We start from the raw sequence: 19,468 nt of genomic DNA, 5'->3' as shown, positions 1-19,468 counted from the left end.
TATAGATGTATAACTTCAAAAATACAAATTCTCTCAGATTTAACGGTGAAACAATCAGACGACACCAACCCACCTGTAAATAACTTTTTATATACAAGATTGTGTTATTCTTGTTCCTATAATATATCTAAATCAAAAGTTGGAATAAAATGTCTATTTTGTGTTAGAGGCTACCATATTGGTATTTGTGCAAAGAAACAACAAGAAATTGAAAACTTATATAGTTTTGTGTGCCTTACCTGCACAAGCAAAAAAAGAAAATTAGGAATTTTATGGATGGCCATTGATTGTAATTATATATGCCAATAACTATGTTCATATGGACAATAACTATGTAGTTCTGTAAGTTTTCAAATTTGTGTTAATTTTTGATATACATTGTTAAACCCTGATTAAAATAAAAGTTTTTATAAAATTTGATGTTTTATTGCTATTAAAAAACCCTTACAAAATATTTCGCTTTAAAAGATACCAATTTACAATTTTAATTCAAATGGCAATTCTTTAAGTGGCTAATCATTGTACCCGTTACCCTACTATGATACACATTAATGAAGATTTGGATTTGTAATAAACTGCCAGTTGCAAACAAATAAAGTATAAAATCATTACACAAAATTTAAAAAAATTAAGATTTTTTTAAAATTTTAAATATCGTAAATGTATGCTGTTATTATAAAACCATAATTAACAATTCAGTAATAAGAAGACATAAAATTTAATTAACCCACATATAGTAATAATGCTCTATAAGAAGTATTCACTTCTGTCGGCACTCCCCAAGTGCCACGCACCTTATTAAATCATCTATCTAAACCATCATGTAATAATTTTGTCGAATAATCGAAAACGAAAAGTTCACTTCCCTTTTTAAGGCACTGTAATGCATTTGGAACATTTTATCCCAATGTTTTTTTTAATAAAAAAATATAAAAACCCATTTTGAAACATATTTTTAATATTGAAATTAATACCACAACAGAATAAAATAGTAGTGGGAGACGAAAAATTAAGATTTTTTTAAAATTTTAAATATCGTAAATGTATGCTGTTATTATAAAACCATAATTAACAATTCAGTAATAAGAAGACATAAAATTTAATTAACCCACATATAGTAATAACGCTCTATAAGAAGTATTCACTTCTGTCGGCACTCCCCAAGTGCCACGCACCTTATTAAATCATCTATCTAAACCATCATGTAATAATTTTTTCGAATAATCGAAAACGAAAAGTTCGCTTCCCTTTTTAGGGCACTTTAATGCATTTGAAACATTTCATCCCAATGTTTTTTTAATAAAAAAATATAAAAACCCATTTTGAAACATATTTTTAATATTGAAATTAATACCACAACAGAATAAAATAGTAGTGGGAGACCTAAATTCAAGAGTAAAATAACAGAACAGCGACATTGTAGACAAGTTTGCTGAAGACATTCAAATCGATACTGGTAGTAGGCTTATTGAACTATGCAACTAATATACACTCGCGATCATAAAATCCGGGTCATCTTGAAAATTTCAAGTTTCTTAAATATTTTTGCCTCTGGTGCAGTAATAACCTTTTTTTTGGCTAATGTATTTTTTATTTGTCATCAATGTTTGTTTTGAAAGAAAAAAAAATGGCTTTTTATTGTTTTTATTGAAAAAATAGAAAACAAATCAAATTGTTGATAAAACAGACATACGAAAAAAAATGGAAAATACAGAACGTGATAAAAAATCAGTGAAATTTCAATGACCAATATAGTGTATTGCCTCCCCTTGCTCTAATAACCTCTTGCAGACAACGAGGCATACTCTCAATTTTTCTCCGGATTACATGTTGTGGTATGTTATTCCACTCTCTCACTAACAGATACTTAAGCTCCTGTGCGTTATTAGGAGGAGGTGTATGGGTTTGAATACGTTTTTTCAAATCGTTCCAGAGATGTTCAATGGGATTCAGGTCCGGAGACCTAGCTGGCCAGGGTACCCTCGTAATTCCAACTTCGTCCAAGTATTACATACTGATCCTGGCAACTTGCGGTCGCACGTTGTCCTGCATAAAAACGGCGTTTTCTCCAAGCCCTGCCACGTTGGGCATAACATGTTCTTCCGGAATCTCCGCAATGTACCTTCGTGCAGTTACCCATTTTCGATGAAGGGTAATTCTGTGTGGAAGTCGGAAGTTATACCTCCCCAAGCCATGACCGAGCCTCCACCAAATGGCATTCTTGGAGCAATGCAAGCTTGTGAAAATCGTTCACCGGTTCTCCTCCAAACTCTTACACGTCCATCGGATCCAGTTAGGCAGAAACGGGATTCATCTGAGAATAACACTTTGCTACAATCATTAATTTCCCAATGCGCGTATTGTCGAGCAAAAGCTAGTCGTGCAACTCGAGGCACCCGGCGAAGTGGCGGTCCTCTAGCCATTAACCGAGAAGATAGTCAAGAAGAACTAAGTCTTCTTCTGACTGTTGCAACACTAAAATTGCGATTTCGTACTTCCTCTATACGATTTTGATGCATAACCACAGTGGAGGTCCGGTTTCGTAAAGCCTGAAACACAAGGAAACGGTCATCTAGTACCTTGGTCGTTCTTCTTCGTCCAGATCCAGGCCGCCTGGTTAGCAAACTTGTCTCCTGAAAGCGTTGAAGCACTCGTTGAACCGTAGAAAGGCTTACGCCAACAGTTCTTGCGACTTGCCGTTGAGTGTGACCGTCTTCCACAAGTGCAACAATTTGTGCCGTTTCAACAACAGTCAAAGGCATTTTTGTCAAAAAATAAACACTAATAATGGCACTAATAAACACTAATGGTGGCAATAATAAACGTTTGTCCGTTGCATTTGAACAGAAAGTCGAAGTACAAACGAGACATTTAAAACAAGCGGAGTTACAGGTATCGTTTATTTTGGGAAGTGTGCACTTTACCGCGAAATCGGCACTATTGGAATTCTTTGTTACAAAGGAAATCGCAACAATTCTCAGAAGCATGCATTAGTTTGTATTTGTGTTATTATTATTTACGATAAAGCTCGTTAAAAATGAAATATCGGTGATTTTCAAGGTGACCCGGATTTTATGATCGCGAGTGTAGTTTGCAACTTACAAATACACGATTTTAAGTATCATTTTCTTCTTCTTCAGATGCAAATCCACTAATGGATGTTAGCGATTACATTTTCCATTAATTCTCTATTTCTTGCAATATGTATCAGAGATTGTATGTCGTTAATCCCTGTCCATTGCCTTATGTTTCGAAGCCAGGACATTTTCTTGCGTCCCATTCCTCTCTTGCCTTTAAGTATCATCAATACACATAAATAGCTAAGTAAATTAATTACGGAGGATATACATATACAAGGCAAAAACATTGTAATCACCAGGTATATGGTCAAAAAAAACAAGCATATTAACAGGATCCACAAGGAAACCAAATTCCTGTAGCTGGCTGTATACCATGTATCACAAGAAATTTATTAAAAATCCTTTATAAAAGGTATATAATTAAAAAACCCAATCGGGCTATGTCATAAAGACAGAACGTTTTCGGAATGCATATTCCATCATCAGTGTCTAGGTATACATGTTTAAAGCCACTAAATATGTGGGTAAAAACCCGTTAAAAGTTGTGGATTAAAATTAGGTTTACATTATTTGATCTTATGTATTAAGATGTTAAAGTTACCAATGGATTTGATAACATAGCAACGTACGACTCTACATGAAGTTGCTGGTCCTGAGACAGAGTGTCTACGAGGACTTGATGACTCAGTTCAGCACCCTCTCTATACAGCTCTACAAAATCTATATCATGTAACAAAATTAGAAGTAAAACTGGAAAAATATATCACGGATAAATTCCAAGTAAAGATATGAGATAAGGAAGTATATTAGCAACATTGTTCAAATTTTCTTTCCATTTGTTCCATTTGTCATACTTTTCGTTAGATTAAAGTACAAAGAACTAATTTTTGTTCTTTTTTATACCGGAATTGTCATCTGTATATAAAACGCAATACGAGAACTGAAAAATCGAAAGCGCCAGGAGAAAATACAAATAAAAACGAACAAATTAAATATGAAAAACTATGGCTATCAAAAGACTAACAAAAATGTTCAATAAAATAAATCGAAAAGAGGAAATACCTCGAGAGCCGAAAACAAGCATTACTACTGTTAAAATCGTAACATATTGTTACGTAAAAATATGAGTCATAGTTTTAACCTTTAAAACATGTTTTTATTCACTAATAATTCTGTTTTATTGTAGAAATTTTGGCGAAGGATCTTGATTCAAATTATGGTGAATCATCCAACTAAATGCTTCTCGATTTTTCGATGCAAGACAATGCGATCTTTCGATGCTGTTCTAGTATATCAGGATTTCGTATATAAATACAACATTTTTATATGGAGGGACAGTTAATTCTCAAGACCCGCGCTCGCGAATTTGTTACGTACGGATATAATAAATTATTGTCAGATAAGTTAATATAAATAAAGAAATAAATTAAATCCGTAAGTGTTATAAATATTGAACCTTTTAATAAATTCACAACAAATGGTGGCAGAAGTGAGATCGAACATAAATTAGACTTATAATAATAATACAAGTGGATATAAAATAAATTGTGAAAATGACGACGATTTATGAGCTGACAGTGACTAATTTAAGAAGACATCTAGAAGACAGAGAATTAGCTTCTACCGGAAAAAAGGATGAGTTAGTCCAACGACTAAAGAACGCTTTGCTAGAAGAAGGTCTAGATCCAGAGACTTATATATTTGAAGATGCTGTCCTCTCGTCGATTTCGAAAGTTTCTTCTGATGTAGCCAAAGTTTCTGGTGATGTAGCCAAAGTTTCTGGTGATGTAGCCAAAGTTTCTGGTGACATCGCATCATTAGAGAACAAAGTTTCTGACGATATTTCGAAAGTTTCTTCTGATGTAGCCAAAGTTTCCGGCGACATCGCTTCGTTGGAAGACAAAGTTTCTAACGAGATTTCTTCGCTGGAAAGCAAAGTCTCTGCTAACATCTCTTCGGAAATCTCTAAAGTCACTTCTGAGATGTCTGCCCTGGACGATAGAATATCTTCGTTAAAAAACCAAGTTGCTGCCGATATGTTGGCCTTCGAAGAAAAGATATGGAAAGAGATGGAAAAGAAGCTGGAGGAAACAGGGACGGCAGAGAGAGGAAACAATCCAATTACAGTGGAGATAAAAGAAGACGAGACGAAATGTAAGTTGGAGACACGGCCGAAATTTGAAGGAAGTGGAGGTTCTATTCATGTTAAAGTCCCAACTTTCGACGGAAAATCATCATGGAACAACTACATGAAACAGTTCGAATCAGCCGCAAGAGCAAATGGATGGTCTGAAAAAGAAAAGGCGGTAAACCTGACTATCGCTCTTCGAGGAGATGCCTTAGATGTGCTTCAGACCATAGCAGTAGAGGAGACCGATGATTTCGAACAACTGAAGAAGAGGTTAAATATGCGATATGGCCACGAACATTTGGAGCATGTATATCAGTCGCAGCTTAAAAATCGTAGACAGAAGAAAGATGAGGCTCTTCAAGAATATGAGGTAGATATTGCCAGATTAGTACGATATGCTTATCCAACAGCTCCCGAAGACATGATGGAAAAATTGGCCGTTCAAACGTTTATTGATCATGTCTTCGTCTTCGTGATCATGAAATGCAGAGAACACTACGATTAGCTCGTCACAAGACGCTGGTTGATGTCTTATCCGCCGCCCTCGAATACGAGTCAGCTACGCAGGCCTCTGGTGGGTACAGTAAAGTTAGGACTGTAAAAGAGGAAGGAGATGAAGATAAACTTGACCAGCTCGTTAATATGATGAAAAGCATGACATATAAGAAAACGAAGACCATCAGATGCTGGAATTGTGGCGAAATAGGACACGTACGAAGCTCCTGTAAGCACCCTAGGTACGACGCAAATCAAGAAACTCACCACCAGGAAAACTAGAACGGGTCAGCCTTAGGGGGGCAGCTTCGACCCAGAACTTTTCCAAAGACCCTCTCATACTAATAGCTTCTTTGAAATGTCGTGAAGATAGTGTATATGTAGATGGAGAAATAAATGGTAAAAAGCATACGTTGTTGGTGGATACCGGAGCGACCAGAACCATTATACGTCCAACAGTTATAAACAGCCGTAAGAAACTGTTACCAACGAGGTTGCGACTTCGGACCGCTACAGGTGAAAATGCCAACATTCATGGAGAAATCCAGGTACAATTGGGAATTGGAGCAGAAAAGTTCGTCCATACTGTTATAGTTGCTGACATCGAAGAGGATGTTATATTAGGAATGGACGTAATGAATATGCATGGATTCCAATTGGATTTTAAGAATAAGGTAATCAAAGTTGGCAACGAGGAGGTATTTCTTCATCCACATAATGACAACACTGTGCAAGCAGCCATTACAGAAGATACAGTCGTGCCTGCGAGAAGCGAAACGATCATAGTAGCGCGACTACAGGGAATTGTAGACGAAGGGAGACCTGTTATGATGGAGCCTTGGAACCACGACGATGAGGTTGGCCGTGGAATCATAATTGGAAAGGAATTGGTGACTTCGGCTAAAGAAATTCCTGTGAGACTTATCAATGTCAACGACTACCCAGTGACCATAAAGAAAGAGACAAAAGTAGGAACTTGTGTACCTGTGACATCCATAATTCGTCAGGCGACAACATCTGATAATTCCAACGACAAATTCGACCAAATGGTTGCAGTTGCAGGACAGTCTCTAAATCAGATGGAGAAAAGGAAATTAAGGGAATTTCTTCGGCAGTATCGTGATATTTTCGTACCGAAAGGAGGAAAGACGGGAAGAACTACCGTTGTTAAGCATAAAATTGATACTGGTAATGCTAAGCCAATTCGTCAAACAGCTCGACGATTACCACACGCGAAGAGAGAGGAAGCTGAAACGATTGTTCAGGAAATGAAGAAAGACGGGGTGATAGAACCTTCTACGAGTCCATGGGTCTCTCCGGTGGTCCTGTTTAAGAAGAAAGACGGAACGACGAGGTTCTGTGGATTACCGTTTGCTGAACAACGTTACCAAGAAAGATAGTTATCCTCTGCCTCGGATCGATGACACATTGGACACATTGGCTGGAAGTAAATTGTTTTCTACTTTAGATTTGAAGTCTGGATACTGGCAGGTAGAAATGGACCCAGTCGATAAAGAAAAGACAGCCTTCACCACAGGATCTGGATTGTGGCAATTCAACGTTATGCCATTTGGACTTTGTAATGCTCCTGCGACATTTGAGAGGCTTATGGAAAATGTGTTGAGAGGGTTATCTTGGAAAACATGCCTGGTTTATTTAGATGACATAATCGTTTTGGGGGAGACATTCGAAGATCATTTGAGGAATTTAGAAAACGTTTTTAATCGACTTAAAGCTGCCCAATTGATGCTAAACCCCAAGAAGTGCCAGCTATTTCAAGGTAAAGTCAATTATCTGGGTCATATAGTCAGTAAAGAAGGAGTGGCCGTGGATAAGGGAAAAATCGATTCCATTAAGGAATGGCCAAAACCAACTGACAAACATCAAGTGAGAAGTTTTCTTGGACTATGTACTTACTACCGGAGGTTTATTAAGAAGTTTGCAGATATCGCTAAGCCATTAACGCGACTTACAGAGGAAGCAAGAGAATACCGCTGGGATATAGACTGCCAAAATGCCTTTGAAACGTTGAAAAAGCATTTAATAACAGCACCAATTTTGGGGTATCCACTGCCAGAAGGAGAGTTCATCTTAGATACGGATGCAAGTAACGTGGGAATTGGAGGAGTGCTGTCTCAGATTCAAGGAGGACAGGAACGAGTCCTCGGATATTTTAGTAAAGTCCTTTCAAAACCTGAGCGGAATTATTGCGTCACGAGAAGAGAACTTCTAGCAGTAGTTAAATCAGTAGAGCACTTCTACCAATACCTCTATGGCAGAAAGTTTCTAATCCGAACCGACCATGCCGCCCTTAAGTGGTTGATGCAGTTTAAGAATCCAGAGGGTCAGATAGCCAGGTAGATCGAACGACTCCAAGAATACGATTTTAAGATTGAGCACCGGGCCGGAGTTAGCCACAGAAACGCTGATTCTCTTTCCAGAAGGCCATGCCCAGCAGAGTGTTCCCACTGCAACAAAACGGAATCCAAGGAAGCAGCAGTGCTAAGAACGACGATTGTCAACGACGACTGGACGCCTACTAAGATAAGGGAAGAACAAGAGAGAGATCCAGTTATACAGAAAATCCGAAAATGGAAAGAGGAAAACCGTCGACCACCTTGGCAGGAAATATCAAACCTATGCTCAGTAGTTAAGATGTATTGGGCCCAGTGGGACTCATTTATCATCGAAGATGGCTTGCTCAAACGAGTCCTGGAAAATGATGATGGTTCAGAGAAGAGAAGACAGTTGGTGATCCCAAAGGGCAGAATAGCCGAAGTACTTCGTCAGTTACACGACAGTCCATCGGGAGGGCATTTTGGTGTAAGGAAAACCCTTCAGCGAATTCGGGAACGGTTTTATTGGATGAACAGTTCCGACGATGTAAAAGACTGGTGTAAGAAATGTACTATTTGTGCCACGAGTAACGGGCCTTACCGAAAAAGGAGAGCTCCTATGAGACAATATAATGTTGGAAGCCCGTTTGAAAGAATAGCTTTGGACATCGCTGGGCCATTTCCAGAAAGTGAAAAGGGAGGCAAGTACATGCTGGTAGTAATGGATTACTTCACTAAGTGGGTCGAGATTTACGCACTTCCAGACCAGAAGGCCGCCACCGTTGCAGATAAGTTGATCCAAGAATATATCAGCCGATTTGGAGTGCCTTTGGAGATCCATAGTGACCAAGGCAGGAACTTCGAAAGCGATCTATTCCAAGGAATATGTGATAGACTAGGCATGAAGAAAACAAGAACTACCGCGTATCACCCGCAATCGGATGGTATGGTAGAACGAATGAATAGGACAGTTGGCAAGTATTTGACAAAGATGGTGTCCGATCATCAGCGAGACTGGGACCAATACCTTCCGTTCTTCACAATGGCCTACAGATCTGCTGTTAACGAATCAACAGGCCAGACACCAGCCAAAGTCCTATTCGGACGCGAAATGCGACTACCTTGTGATCTCGAGTTTGGATGTCGACCTGGAGAAGATGTAGCAGGTGAAGATTATGTGATCGAATTACGAAGAAGAATGGACGATGTACATGAATTGGTCCGTTCCCACCTTCAGATCGCTAGCGACCGAATGAAGAAACGGTACGATACACAAGCCGAAAAGTGTTGCTTTAAAAAGAACGACAAGGTCTGGCTCTATAATCCCAAGAAGCGAAAAGGTTGTTCTCCCAAATTGCAGCAGTTTTGGGAAGGTCCATACCTCATCATGGAGAAGATCAACGATGTCATCTACCGAATAAGCAAGATTCCGAGGGGAAAGCCGATGATAGTACACCATAACCGGCTGGCGTCTTTCGAAGGTGACCACGACGTAGATGAAGAAGTGGAAGTAAACCAAGTCCAAGATGTGTCTGACCTCACGTTTGAGGAATTCATGGGTGCCTATGGAGCTACCGGTAAAGCGAGACATGGTGTTACCACTGAAGAAAAGCAAGATCTACTCGCGCTCCCCGATGACTACTCGCTGGCCCTTACCATCCCGGCCAGTATCAAAGACGCACCAGGGTTGGCATCCGTCTTTCGAAGGAAGTTTGGTCGAATTGCAGAACTTCAATGCCAGGTGCCAGCTCCCGGTAAAACCTTGAAACTCCAAGATGCATCACGTTACCTTTTCTACCTGGTAACAAAAGACACTGCCCGTGACCAACCTACCTACCGAGATGTATGGGAAGCCTTACTTCAACTGAGAGAGCACGTACTAGAGTCCGACGTGCAAAAGTTAGCCATGCCAAAGTTGGAGTGCCGCCAATTAGATTGGAGGGTTATCCGAAATATGGTGGAGGAGATCTTTAAAGACACCGAAGTCCAGGTGTTAGTCTGTTGCAATCCGCATAGTTACTGGTGCGGAGAGAAAACCGTCCCTTGTCATTTTTATACAACTGGAAGTTGTAAAAGAGGGTCCAGTTGCCGATACCAGCATACCGTTCCAGTTCTAGTCCCAACAAGGTTCCAGGAGGAACCATCTTTTAAGAGGGGGGCAATGTTACGTAAAAATATGAGTCATAGTTTTAACCTTTAAAACATGTTTTTATTCACTAATAATTCTGTTTTATTGTAGAAATTTTGGCGAAGGATCTTGATTCAAATTATGGTGAATCATCCAACTAGATGCTTCTCGATTTTTCGATGCAAGACAATGCGATCTTTCGATGCTGTTCTAGTATATCAGGATTTCGTATATAAATACAACATTTTTATATGGAGGGACAGTTAATTCTCAAGACCCGCGCTCGCGAATTTGTTACGTACGGATATAATAAATTATTGTCAGATAAGTTAATATAAATAAAGAAATAAATTAAATCCGTAAGTGTTATAAATATTGAACCTTTTAATAAATTCACAACAATATCATCAATATTCATTGATTGTTTCCGTTACAAGTAATAATGAAAAACACGCTTCGATATCATGTAACCGCCAATTCTATTCATCTCAATATAAAAATTATTAAAAAAATGTTTCCATTTTACAACCACAAAGTAGTCATAAAATGTTTCTTCCTAGTATCCAAACCGCTTTGCAAATTTATTATAAAAAACAGGTATTATTGTCTACCACGATGTGGGTCAGTAAGGTTTATTTGTTTTCGGATCTCGTAAAAGGGCAATAAATCTTTCAGCTTTATTGTGTTATATTATGAATTTTCTTCGTAAATGTATCGAAAAAATGGCTTATTTCTGGATTTATAAACCACTATTTGGAACGTTAAAGTCTATTACAACCGCTAAAAATATTAATTTTGGCGGTTTTTCCTTCCTGTAAATTATCGAATTGTTGCGGCATTTAATGATTCCGCTATCAGTTCCAGTGTGGGACAGTTCATACCGTCATTTCAGCATTGTATAATCGCATCTCAACTCGAGCACACTCTTGCCAAAAATCACAGTCTAACCTGAATCATTTCGAAATTTATACGCGCACGTCTTAAAATTCTTTTCGTACGTAGCAGAAAAATAAGAAGTTAATCTTAGTTAAATACTTTTATAATTAGTATTTTTTATAACAGTACAACATAAAATAAAGTGCTTTAAAATTCATCAAATATTTCTTATTACTACTTCGACTTTTTGACGAAGGATTATTTAATCTAAGTCTTCCTACTTAGCCAGTTCCAACGTCTGGCTCTCTACTTATGTTGTAGAAAGGAAACAAATCACAACAACTACATTAATATTTGATCTAAAAAGCGACAGAAAAATCCAGACAACTACATAGAAGCATTACTGACTGAAACAATGTAGAAAATGTTTACGAAAATAATTGCAATTGAAGATAGTGATAATAGCCAAAGTAATGGATAACATACGACCCAACGATGTAGTCTTGGTCATGATAAAAATAGTTATCGATGTACATGGCACAAACCATTAATGCAACAAAGGTTAATTATATTACCGTTAAACAAAGGACAAAAGAATCAACGAGGTTATATTCAATAAAACATCCTAGATTACTATAAATTACTGTAAAATTTTAAAATGTTTCGACATGTCTTTACATTATTCTTTATTAACTTATCTTACTCATGTGTAACCCACTGATATTCAACAATAACTATTGCTCTTCAGAAATCAAGCGTAGACTAGTAATGACGAACCGCAACTGCTAAATTGATTCAAATATGGAAAGACCGAGCAATAACAAGGAATACTAAGCTCAGGTTGGTCAATGTCCTTATTTTTCCCATTGCTACATACGCAGTTGCAACATAGACTCTCAAAAAAATCAATAAGAGTCAGATCGAAGCCTTTGAAATGTGGGTATATAAAAGAATTCTATACATGTCCTGGACAAAACATAGAACCAATCTGTCAATTATGGAAGAGCTTCATATAAAAGACAGGCTATTAAAAAAGGTAAACCTAAGTAATAGAAGGAAAGTTATGATGCCGAAGACCAAGAGATAAATCTCCAATATGATGGAAAAATCAAATGAAGACTCTGGTGGAAAATCCCTAGATGAAGCCGTATATATGGCACAGGATCGCAGCCAATGGAGACAGCAAGCTAATGATATTTTAAGTGTCACCATGCCCTGACAAGGTCTCAAGACATGGGCATCATCTTATTATGTGTATTGGCAATAATACGTACAAATCAGCCAATGAAAAGTTACTTCGAGTACATACTTCCGTATTACTTTTCCCTTCATCCCGAACATTAATTGAGAAGTTTCGCTTCAAAAACAATTATTTTTAAGCATACTAATGTAAGTATAAATAACGAGTTGTTGGCGTCGAACTATATTACAAATTACAACAATGTTATCACAAGGTTTAAATTGTGAGCAATTTAAAGGCAAATATGATGTATATATGTATTTTGTACATTGTTATCAATTTTTTCTTAATTCTAATACAATAAAGATATTCTAGCATTTATTCGTGGGTAGCGGGTAGATACTCTTTTACGTTCCCGGTAGAAGATAGATCTACTTCAGGGATGCGACCCTGCCCGCGTCAGCCATAATTATCTCCCAATCTCCTGGTACCTGGGAGAAATTATGTCCTAAACCTATTCTCCCACCTAATTACCAAGGTTTCCATTCACATATCCTACTCTGTCAGACAGCAGCATCACTACCAAGATAGAGCGTAAGGGAAATGATCCTGGATCGGTATATTATTTAATACTAGAGCTGTTAAATTAACCGAACGATTACCGGTATAAGTAATCCCCCACCTGTTGGTCAACAGCTACGGGTGGAAGAACCGACACGTGGTAGGGCACTTCATTGCCCTGGAGCATAGAAATTAACTTCGAATGCGGAAGAACTAAATTAGTCAACGGCATTGGGATGTGCAAAGCCAGGGGATGACTACCACATTAAAGATCCGTAAGGATATCCTTAGTAAAAATCATCATGGATCCACTAATGGATAATTTACTTAATTATCATGGAGCTCGGAATCCAAGATCCGGCAGGGGAGGACAGTCAGATTTAGACGACAGGGCCTCTCAGGTCGTTATCAAGGTAAATCCCTATCAAGCAAATAAGAGTAACTCTATAGCCTTGAAAATCGGAACATGGAACGTAAGAAGTTTATACCAATCATGCAAACTGGATAACGCTGTGTCGGAAATGTGCAGAATGAAAATTAACATACTGGGCCTTAGCTATATATAATGGCCTGAATCAGGAAAATGTAACACCAGAAATGGAACAATGTATTATTCTGGAGACAACGACTCCAAGCACAAACAGGGAGTTTTCATTATAGTTGATAAGAATTCTCAGAAAGCTGTTTGTAACTTTGTTCCCTACTTTGATTATTAATACTCCGAGTATTAATGCTGTCTCTAAACTCTCATTTAAAACGTAAAATAAATATAATCCAAGTATATGCACCAACTGCAGACAAGGATGAAGACACCATAGAGGCCTTCTATGAACAAATCGACAATGTCTTATGGCTAACTAAAAGACAAGATATATATATATTATAATGGGCGATTTAAACGCTAAAGTGGGCCAAGGAGAAGTGGAGAATTGCGTGGGGCGATATGGACTCGGGTAAAGGAATGAACGTGGCGATAGGCTTGTCGATTTCTGTGTCAATGAGGAACAAATACCTTGTTAAAACTTCCTAAACGTAGACTATATACATGGAGGTCACCAGCTGACAATAACAACAAAATAGTCAGAAACCAAATAGATTATATTATCGTCAACAGAAGATATAGAAATTCTATAATATCATCTAAAACTTATCCAGGAGCGGACATATCCTCCGATCACAACCCGGTTGTTTTGTCGATGAAAGTGAAACTAAAGAAGGTCAACAGCATTAGCACCAAGAAAATCATAGATACAAGACGTCTCAAACAAGACAACACATATGCGAAAACGAAAATTAAAATTAACGAGAACTTAAGGAAAGTCAAAGAAGATAATGCGGAAACTCTAACTATTGACCAAAAATGGGGAAAAATTCAACATGCCCTTGTATCAGTTGGAAAAGAAACCCTCAAACCACTTGGAGAAAAAGCAAAACCTTGGATGACAGTAGAACTTCTTGAACTTATGGAAGAACGAAGAAAACATAAAGCAAAAGACCTGAATAAATACAAAGAAATTCAGAGAAACATGAGAAGAAAAAATTCGAGAGGCAAAAGAGAGGTGGCTCTCCGACAGATGCAAGGTAATAAAAGATCTGGATAAAAAGTATGATAGCTTTAATTTACACAAAAAAATCAAAGAAATGACAGGTTCTAGAAAATATACAAGAACGAATATCCTTAAAAATGGTAAAGAGGATATTATTACCGATATGAAGGAGAGATTATGTCACTGGACCAATTACATCCAACAACTATTTAATGATGAAAAAGAAAAGCTGTCATTAGAAATCACCGAGGATACCGGACCACCAATATTAAGAGAAGAAGTCATCTATGCCATCAAAAATACAAAAGAGGGTAAAGCTACTGGACCAGATGATGTGCCAATCGAATTATTAAAACTCATCGATGAAGATGTTATTGATGTGATGGTTGAACTCTTTAATCTAATAGATCAGACTGCCACAATCCCCAGACAATGGCTGCAATCGACCTTTGTAGGAATTCCCAAAAAGCCAAGTGCAACAACTTGCTCAGATCACAGAACAATATCTTTAATGAGTCACACACTTAAAACATTTTTGAAAATAATTCACAGCAGAACTGTTAAAACTCTTGAATATGAAATTAGTGACATATAATATGGCTTTAGAAATGGTATGAGTACAAGAGATGCTTTGTTCGACTTGAATGTGCTGGCTCAGAGATGCATGAACATGAATCAGGACATGTACTTATATTTTGTAGACTTTGAAAAGGCATTTGATAAGGTTCAACATAAAAAGCTTGTAGATATATTAAAAAACAAAAATATTGACAGTCGAATCAAACTGCCAAGGTAAGAATTGAAAACCAGTACATCCAAAATATCAAAATACAGAGAGGAGTCCGCCAGGGTTGCGTGCTGTCCACACTACTTTTCAATGTCTACAGTGAAGCGATATTTCAAAAAGCGCTCTCAGACTCAATCGAAGGTAAATCTATCAATGAAGAAGTTTTGAATAACTTACGTTGTGCAGACGATATAGTAATAATGACGGATAACAACAATGATTTACAGAACGTAATGCAACGCCTTAATAAACGCTGTCATGAGTACGGACTGAAAATAAATTTAAAGAAAACTAAATGCATGATCATGACTAAATCTGCACATGCAAATATCCAACTGACCATTGAAGATACTGCAATTGAGAGTGTTAACACCTATAAATACTTAGGAACATGGATAACATCAGATGTAGACCAAACCAAAGAAATTAGGACACGCATTGAAATAGCACAGGCATCATTCATTAAACTTAAAAAGTTTCTTTGTTGTCGGGATATAAGGTTAGAACTACGGCTGAGAATGCTTCGATGTTACGTGTTCTCTACTCTTCTTTATGGCTTGGAAGCGTGGACACTAAAACAAGTCCATCTGAATAAGTTGGCCGCCTTTGAATTTTGGTGTTACAGAAGAATCCTACTAATATCATGGATTCAAAGAATGTCAAACGTACTAGAAGGATAGGAAATGAGGCGGAAATAATATTAACTATCAAAAGACGAAAACTTGAGTACTTAGGACATATGATGAGAGGACAAAAATACGCAATACTACAACTTATTATGCAAGGCAAAATCCAAGGAAAGCGAAATGTGGGAAGACGAAAAATATCCTGGCTTAAGAACTTAAGGGAATGGTTTGAATGCAGTAGTGCAGAACTTTTTAGAGCGGCAGTCAACAGAGTCCGCATAGCCATGATGATTTCCAACCTTCGATAGAAGATGGAACTTAAAGAAGAAGCATCTATTCGAAATGATCAACCATGTAGATTTTCATAGATACAGAGAAATTGTGGGAGGACCCAGTAAAAATAATACGATACATTTCGTAAATACTATAAAACATCGTCTATATTATCGATTATTTAGAATCTGTATATTGTCAAAAAAATAACGCAACAGGAGTAGTTTTTTTGAAAATTGTCATGTCCAAAATTAGTTCCTGATAACCAAGTGAACGTTAAAAAATTAATCTTCTGAACCAGATAAAATATAATAAACTCATTATAGACCAGGGAACTAACGATTTTCCCTTGATACTCGTTAATACAGGTATCTAAAAAAGCCTTTGATGAATTAGATGAGAACAATAGTAATAAACACAATATACAAAAGTTTAAATGTAATTTTTTTCTTATAAACAACATATAAACAGTGTAAGATTGCTATTTGTTTAGTAAAATTGATTGTGTAAAATTATATGAAAAAATGACAAAATTTTACTGAAAAGGCATAGAAAATCCTTTAAAATTAGGGTTTGTAAAGTTATTTTTGTTAATTTGTTGCTTAATAATTCCAAAAATAGCTTCAAAAGTCGATTTTTTAAAAATTATTGATCCCTTTTCTAATAATGGACAAAAAACTTGGATTTCACGTGAGAATAATAACAATATCATAAATATTCCTCTTTAAAAATTTCAAGAAGTTTTACTTAATAGTTATTAAAAAATTGAAATTTTTTATCCCAAAAAGCTTTTATCTACAACGTTATTATGCGCAAACTATTGAATCTAAATAAATTCTGAAAGCACCAAATTGATGCTTTTAGTCTTTGATGTAATGTTTTTCAGTCAAGAAAAGTAATTGTAAAAATAATAAACATTATACAAGAAAAATTAATATGCATAGACTTGATTTACAAACAAAAAATTAATTTTTTTATAAAATTTATTTTTAAAAGATAATATTTATAACTTTAATACTTACATACATATTTAAGTTACCTATCATTTCATAAACTTTTCTACGAATATTAATAAGAGAAAGTAAAATTTTGCAAAATAAATATTTATTTTTGATTGTTTAAACAAATTACTCAGTTAAATAAACAATTCACAAATAAATCAAGTGAAATTTTTATAATACATTTAACGAGACACCCTAAATTAAAAAAAAAACATAAATTTTCGTTTATTAGAACCGGAGATATTGCGACTTTTATAAATTTGAATATATGAATTCAGTTTTTGAAATAATAAAATCGAGAAATAAAAAACGGCTAACTCGGGTTCTAAGGGTCGTAGGACGTTGTATTAATTCGTGTAAAAATGCCAACATTTCGAATAAAAAAACATAAATTCCTATATGTTGATGCATCTCAGTTATTTTAAATGTTTATAAGCTTAAAATCACAGTACTTTTGTAAACCTATTTTACAATATCTAACAGAATTTTTTTAATCGTTAAATGATTTAATTTGAAAAAATAAGTCTTTCTTTTCAATTTGGATTTTTCAGAATTAATATAGCCCTAATACTTTACGCATATTAACGTTGTTGATAAAAGCTTTCTGGAATAAATAGTTTGAATTTTGCAACAACTGTTAAGTGAAATTTCTTGAAACTTGTACAGCTGAATACAACCATGTAATATTGTCCCTATTATCACGCGAAATAAGTTTTTTTGCATTTTTAGAAAAGTTATTAATAATTTAGAAAAAATCGATTTTTAAACCTATTTTTATAATAATTAAGCAACACATTAACAAAAATAACTTTACAAACTCCAATTTTAAAGGATTTTCTATGCGTTTTCAGTAAAATTGTATCACTTTTCTATATACTTTACCGGTCTTCACCTTTAGTATTTAAAATCAAATAACAATCTTACGTTATTTATATATTGTTTATAAGTAAAAAAATGACGTTTAAACTTTTGCATATTTTGTTTATTACATTGTGTTATCACTAAATTTTTCAAAAACAATTGTTAGATATATCTGTGTCAAAGAGTGTCACGAAAAAAGCTTTTTATTTGCTAATTTCTCTGGTCTATTATAACTATTTTAATCATGTTTAAATTATAGCACTTTTCGAATTAACTGAATTCGTGTTCCCAAGTTCTTATGAAATAATAATATTGTACTACTAACTTTATAGCTACCCTGTATAACTTTACTTTTTAATTAACTAACCAATTTTAATAACTAACCAATTTTTGCGGTATGAAAAATTCACATAGTAAAGAAAAATACAAAGAAATCTAGTAACAAAAAGCAAAATTTATTATTTTGAATAGCTAATATAACATTCAAATATGCCACAACTTCTTTTAGTGTAAATAAACTTGGTAACTTACATCACAAAATCAATCAATTTTTTAAACCCACGTGAACCGGTGTATACCAAGGAGCTTTCAATATGGAAATAGAATAAAATCACAGCTTTAACTCACTCTTCACTTTATCTATTAAGTATCAATACAACAATCGTACTGACACAATTGAATATCAACTTATATTAAAGAAAAAATTACTAACGCCGAAAAAAATTAAAGTAGGCAGATGTGCGTTGTATTATACATAACGTTTGGTAGACTGTGGTTTGAATATGCGCGTTGTCCCTACATTATCCTAGGACGCGATCGAGTGTTTTGCTCTTGTTGCTTCCTCTTTCGTTTTTGTCCTTGCGACCCTGACCCAATTTTACTTGAAATGTAGGAAACTTGGGGATTACTAGAGACGCTTGCGCTTAATACCTGAAACTTTTTTTAAACAAAGCAGCAAAAACTGTACTTTTCTATTATTGTTACAGAATTCCCAAAATTACTTTCCGTTAATACATAATAATAGTAGAATAATTTTTAATTTAAATTATAACTTACACATTAGGACTAGTTTAGGCATTTTCCCATCCATATATTCCTTACATGGGTATATACTTAATTGATGTGTATAATTATACAGGGTGGTCCTTAAGTAATTGTACAAACAGAAATCGTAGATTATGCAGTTTAAAATATTACGAATTAAGCCAACTTGCTTTAATAAAATGTTGATATTAAGAAAGATACAGGGTGTTAAAGTGGAAATTTAAAATTTTATTTTTTGCTATAACTTCTACGTTTGTAAATATTTTTGGACAAAAATTTACAATTGGATGCTTTTAAGTAGGATAAATTATAGTTTTATACATACTTTAATGTAACTGATAGAGGGCGCCACATATACCACATGTGTGGCATACATTTGCGATTAACTTTTTGCTCGTTAGCTCTATTTGTGTTAAAACATATTAAAGATACATTATTTTTACAAAGAAAATGTATACTTGTTAGTAACCTCAAAATTCACCTGTTACGAAATAATCGCATTTTATAAGTCAGCTGAATAATAATTCTTAATTGTGATATTT

At 35.5% G+C, this 19,468-nt stretch overlaps 1 protein-coding gene across 1 annotated transcript in view; it reads right to left on the bottom strand.

Annotated features, from left to right (window-relative positions):
• HisT (Histamine transporter) overlaps positions 1 to 18,634 on the bottom strand; it is a 212,599-nt gene extending 193,965 nt beyond the window's left edge. Inside the window, exon 1 of the mRNA XM_072546326.1 lies at positions 18,414 to 18,634. The gene's annotated coding sequence lies outside the window, so the exon portion shown is untranslated. The remainder of the gene's footprint in view (positions 1 to 18,413) is intronic.
• Positions 18,635 to 19,468: the final 834 nt, after the last annotated feature.

Source organism: Diabrotica undecimpunctata, chromosome 1 (genome assembly GCF_040954645.1).
Source record: "Diabrotica undecimpunctata isolate CICGRU chromosome 1, icDiaUnde3, whole genome shotgun sequence".
NCBI lineage: Eukaryota > Metazoa > Arthropoda > Insecta > Coleoptera > Chrysomelidae > Diabrotica > Diabrotica undecimpunctata.
Note: the sequence above shows the minus strand (reverse complement) of the source record. Positions and strands in the feature narration are given on the sequence as shown.